Consider the following 6000-nt stretch of genomic DNA (forward strand, 5'->3'; position numbering starts at 1 on the left):
GGAGAAGAGATAGATGTGGGAAAAGAGTAAATAAGCTTTGTGGAGGAAAAGGTGAAAACAGAGAAACTGAAGGTGAATGTGGGACGAGTGGAATTTGTTATTAAATGAAAGAGCATTATTTCTTTGAAAGCATTAAATGTAATACATTTTCCATATTAATCTCCTTAATTGTACTTTGTTTTTCCAAAATCATTTCTGTATCTTTCTCACCTACCATGTCTATTGAATCTGAGGTCAGTTTGTGACTACTAAAGGAGTTAATCAACTCAAAGTATTTTCTTTTTGGTTTTTTACAAGACAGATCAAATAAGAAAGGAAAAAGGCTTTACACAAGGTGGGGCTCATTACTCAGCTGGATTTGTTTCTTAAATGTCCACAGGGATGTGGCCAAGAGAGCTCTTTGCAAGTCACTAATATTACCAGAATAGGAACAGTTACAAAGCCAAAAAATAATAATAATGCAAGCAGGACACAATCGCTACACCTGATGTAGTTCAACATTTCTTCATTCAATTGAATCAGAATCTTTTATGAAATTATCAGTTGATATCATAGAGGTTCAGACCAAGATAAAACAGTGTCTTTGTACTGAGAAGGAAACCACATACAGCTTTCTGTGTTTAAGATGAAAGACTCTGAGACAGAGGGAAATAATGTGTGCCGGCTCTTTCACATATGCTGTTTGGGTCTGGACCTCCAAGGATTTAGACTGACAATTTTATTGAAAGGTTCTGATTCAACTGTTCCTTTCAAAAACACTTCAAAGGATGATGATGAGGGATACCAAAGGGAAAAAGATTTCTTTCAGGGTTGTGTTAATTTATTTTAGACCAAAGAACAAATATCCCAGTTGATAAGGTAGGCGATTCAGTCCTTCTGATTGTAGTGACAAACCTTTAGAAAGATCAAGTCAGGAGGAGGCTGGAAGAAATTTCTGATCAATTCTGCACCAACTTGCCTATGAAGTAAGTGTCTTAAGCCACTGTGACTGGAATGTGTGTTCTGACAGCTAGACGCAGAGAAAAGTCAATGCAAGTGATATCTGGGGAGAGAAATCAGGGGATGAGAGCCAGTTAGTGCCTTTGCTTACCAGGCTGCTAATGACCTCTATGTGGATGCAGCAGACAGATATTGACAGGGGCAAAGGAGAACCAAAGATTATTTTGTCACAATCAACTACCTTGAGTCTAGTTAGAAAATGTACTGGCTTTGAAGTTCGAATTCTTGGGTATGGATTACAACATGACCTAGATTAGGCTAGCTGTGAGACTAACAGCACATAACTTAATTTTTCTGTGTTAAAATGGAGACAAACAAACAGAGACTCATGGACATGGACAATAGACTAGTGGTTACCAGAGGGGAGTAGGGACGGGGGGAATAAATAAAATGCCAAGCAAATAAATAAATAAATAAATAAATAAATAAATAAATAAATAAATAAAATGTTCAGAAAATAAATAAATAAAACAAAAAATATATAAAATGAAATGCAGACAATTTCTCAAGAGTAAATGTCAGAGCTTTTGAGTGCCTTAAATGAGATGACAAACCTTAAGGCACTTCATAAACTCTAAAATGCTACATAAGTTAGAAATTTTTCTTAGTTATATTTGTAAGAATGTATTAGAACTTTTAAAAATTTATTTGAAAAAAGGCAGTAGGAAAAATGTCACCAATCTGATGGTGGCAAGCATGAACTCAGATAAGTTGAATGAAATCAAACTTAGAGAAAATATTGGTAGCAATCCAGAGGCTGTGGTATATTTCAAGATCAAGTAGAATGAATGAGGCAGAAAAGAAAAAGATGAGAAAGCATGTCTTTGTTGTGCATTCATCACGACTCATTGGTAAGGCGTTTTTGAGAAAGAATCCAAAGCAAATTGCTGAGGATCGTGCTTAAAGTGAGTCCTCCCACCCATCCAGGAGTAGAGATGATATAATGCTCTCTTTCTGTTGTTTCTGTTGTACTTAGTTTGAATGCATCTTTTATCCCCACCTACATGAACACTGGAGCTATAAAAAGATGTTTAATTTCTGTCATAATAAGGGTTATACGAATTAACACCACACCATTTTCCATCCATCAAATTAGCAAAAATTCTAATTTCAATGAACATATTGTGTTGGCAATGATGTGGGGACATAGATACTTCCATATATTGCTGACAAGTATGGAAACTGATATAATTTCAGGTAATGACAATTTGTCAGTATCTATTAAAAGCACAAAATTATTGACTAAACAACCTCACCACTAGGAATTTATCCTAGATTTTATACATATGAGATGATGAAATGGCATATGCACAAAGCTCTTCATTGCAGCATTATTTGTTACAGAAAAAAAGATTGAAAAATGTTTTGAATGTCTCTAGGATGTTGGTAAAATGAATTAGGGAATATCGATACAATGAAAACCATGACCCTATATAAAATAATGAATAAGAACTTTATGTATTGATATAGAAAATCTCAAAATATATTATAAAGTGAAAACATTAAAGTAGAAAACTGTGTAAGATAATCTATCATTTGTGAAAAAAAGGGGCATATAAGTTAAAATCTTTGGAAGGAAACATAAGAAATTAATAAGACCACTTACCTGTTGGAGTGTGTTTATAAATGACAATAGTGAAAATGAGATGTATTACTTTTATACTTTTTGGGTTTTAAAATACAAATGTATCATGATTTCAAATATTTAATTAATTGTTTTTTAAAGAAAGTATTTGCTTGGAAATTTGTTTTACCCACAAGATTGTGAACTATGCCTTATTTGTTTGCACAATCTCATTACCTAGTCAAGTGCACAACACACAGCACCTGTTCAACAAATGCTTACTAAATATATGCTGAATGGTAAAATGTTGGAGATTAAAATTTCCTAAAGGAAGGACAAACATCCTGCCTTCGTTTTTAAAGAGTTTTTTATGAGATGAATGTGAGTGACATTTTGTGAAAAGGACATGGAGGAACAGAAGAAAAGTGACTGAGATGATAAGAAAATAGATTTTAATATAAAATCTTAGTTCTGGATGTCATTCATTTTCTAATTCTTTCCAGAGCTTGCCTGCCACAGTTGAAGTGGGTGCAGTGAGGACAAAAACTTCAAAAGGAACTTTGAAGAAAGAGATGGAAGAGAAGAACAAGAAAAGTGTCAAGTAGAAGCAGCTGTTTCTCCCTTTTGAGAATTGAGGTGATTTGGGGGTTTTGTTTGCTTGATTCAGGTAAACTATTTTGTTTAGTGAACCGCTTTTTTTTAATGGTTGTGGATTTTTAATTTTTACTTCATGCTTTTTTTAAAAAAATGTTTATTTTATATTGTTTTCTAGATGCTTTTCCCTTTCTACCAGATTCAAATAGCTCTTTAGAATGAGTGATTAACATGCAGGTTAGATCATGTGGCTTAGAACAGTGATTCTCAATCTTAGCTGTATATTGGAATCCCCAGGGAGCTTTAAAAATTATACTGATGCCTGGGTCCCACCCACAGACAGTCTGATTTAATTGGTTTATAGAATGGCCTAGGCATCAGAAGTTTTTAAATCTTCCTCACATGATTCTATATGCAGCAAAGCTTAAGAGCTACTGATTGATAGTTTTCTCCAGCTATTGTATTGAGTTAAATATCTCCAAAATCAAATAAATATGAAATTTGTTATTTACTTTGAATAATTAACTTGTATGGTGAAGACTGTAAAAATAAAATGTCATGTCTACTTTCTTTCTTCTTCAGGGTAGCCAAGTACTCACTCACAATCCTTACCTACCTAATAGAGGAGCTACATGTTGTAACAAGATCCTACTTGTTTCATTTTAATCACAGGTAATGGCAACACCAAAGGGTAGCTTTGCAGGTCTTTAGATTGTTACTGCCATTGTCACCATGAGGTTCCTCAATGCTCTGTAAGAAAGCCTAGTGGACATGCTCTTAAGTTATTTACCTGTGTTTACTCAAACACAACAGCATAGATGTGTAGCAAAAAAATTAAAAACCAACTCAGAAGAATGGATAATTTGCTTTATATTAGAAAGTCTGTAATAGAAATAATTAATTACAACTATATGTAACAAAATGGAGTAATTTTAGTAACATAATACAGCATAAAATGCAAAACAAAACAAAAAAAAACACAATTCCCAGAAGATATCATACAGCTTAATGCCCTTGAAAAAAATAATTTTCCAAATTAAATAAAGCTAAGTAATGTATTATTTAGGCATAAACATACCATAAAACCATCAGAGAGGAAGCTCCTGATAAAGGGAATGATAAGCACAAAATTCATCATGGCAACTACCTGTGAGAAAGGAGGAAGGAGTGGAATAAGGACAAACATATGGAAGATGCAAGTTATTGTTAAGGTTCTAGTCCTTGCCCTGAATAGTGAGCTTGTGGGTTTTCATCATGTTTTGTTTTGTATACATGAGAGAGACCCTATCATATTTTTAATAAGGGCATTCTTATCAAAACTGAATGCATGAATTAAAAAAATGGAAATGAAACTTCTTTGTAATAGAATTATTTAAGATATGTTTTTTAAAAATGATTTTTGTGAGTTTTTTACTTTGTGTGCATATTTACTTTATTTTTAAATAAAGATTTATATTGTTGGTAGAGTTAATGTACTAACTTCTGTTTCCAACTAACACAATCCGCGAAACTAAAATGTGACTTAGTTTATAATAAAACATCTTCAACTTTGCAAACTGAAAAATCACTTTGATCACAAATAAATGACATAAAAAACAACTTCCTGGAATAGTTTGAATTTCAGCATTCTCTGGAAAGTCTGGCTAAGTAAAACTGAGTTAGTTCTTCACAAGCAACTGTATGAATAAAACATGACTCTCCTTCCAGACTTCCTCCTGGTTTTATTCCTTCACTTTCTTGCCTTTCCCAATAGAAATAATATAAAACTAATATTTTACACATTTACCCTTGTGTAGAGCTTTACAGTTTATAGAACTTAATTTTATCTCACATGTTTACCTTAACAACATTGTGAAATGTGCAGGACAAAGATTAACTCTAAACAAGACTGAATGGTTCATATAATATAACAAACTGGTTCCGAAGTGCACGTGTACTTGATTGAACACAAGAGAAATTTTAAAATGTGTACATCTCATCTAACATTAATATTTATACATAAAATTTTAATATATGTGTATTGCTTTTCATTTGTATTATTCTGCACCCATTTATGGCAAATAATGCTGTTTTTCACTTATAGTAGTGGCATAAAGTTGTCTTTTTAAATAAACATATTTTAATTTAAAAATTTATTTAAAGAAAACTTAAGAAGATAATAGCACACATATTACTTGGAGAGAAGATAAAGGTTATAAAGATGATAACTAAAAAATGAAATATAAAAAACTTCATCCTTGCATATAATATTTAAGTATACATTACTATAAAAATATGCATGTTTAAGTCACTTACAACTAAATTAATTTGGCAACTTACTTGTCAAGTCATAATTACTATTTTTCCTATGTTCTACTTTGAGGAGCTAGGTACTAAAGAAAGAACAATAAAAATATTTAATAAATGAATGAATGAATGAATACTTTTTTAAAAAAAGTTAAAAATCCTCATGGACTTACAGTCAAAGGAAAACTCAACAAGATAAACAGATGGCTTGTGTGTCAATATAGGAGTAAAGATACAACCCTATATGAGAAGATATCCCATTGTTTGGGTAGCAGCAAAAGCTTCCTGAATGAGCTGATATTTAAACTGAAGAATGTCTAAGACTATGCCCAAGGAAGTTTGCTCTGGGAGGATGAAATAGCATGTTCACATACCTGGAGAAGAGAGAGCATAAGGCATTCGGTGAGTTCCATATAAATGGAAAGGACAGGATTAAACAGAAGGAGTTGCAGGTGGCAAGAAATATAATGGAAGAGGAAAAACAAGTAATAAACCATGAAGAAACTTTTTGTCCCTGCAGATCAGAGGTGTGCTACAAGCAACATGGACCCTGGATC

The 6000-nt window shown here is 32.6% G+C and overlaps 1 long non-coding RNA gene across 2 annotated transcripts in view; it reads left to right on the forward strand.

The window, feature by feature from the left end:
• LOC107520993 overlaps positions 1-5016 on the forward strand; it is an 81317-nt gene extending 76301 nt beyond the window's left edge. For both annotated transcript variants that reach the window (XR_001599479.2, XR_001599478.2), the window contains one exon: positions 3067-5016. This is a non-coding gene — a long non-coding RNA (uncharacterized LOC107520993). The remainder of the gene's footprint in view (positions 1-3066) is intronic.
• The last annotated feature ends 984 nt before the right edge of the window (positions 5017-6000 follow it).

The sequence above is a fragment of the Rousettus aegyptiacus genome, unplaced genomic scaffold (genome assembly GCF_014176215.1).
Source record: "Rousettus aegyptiacus isolate mRouAeg1 unplaced genomic scaffold, mRouAeg1.p scaffold_m13_p_2, whole genome shotgun sequence".
Lineage (NCBI taxonomy): Eukaryota > Metazoa > Chordata > Mammalia > Chiroptera > Pteropodidae > Rousettus > Rousettus aegyptiacus.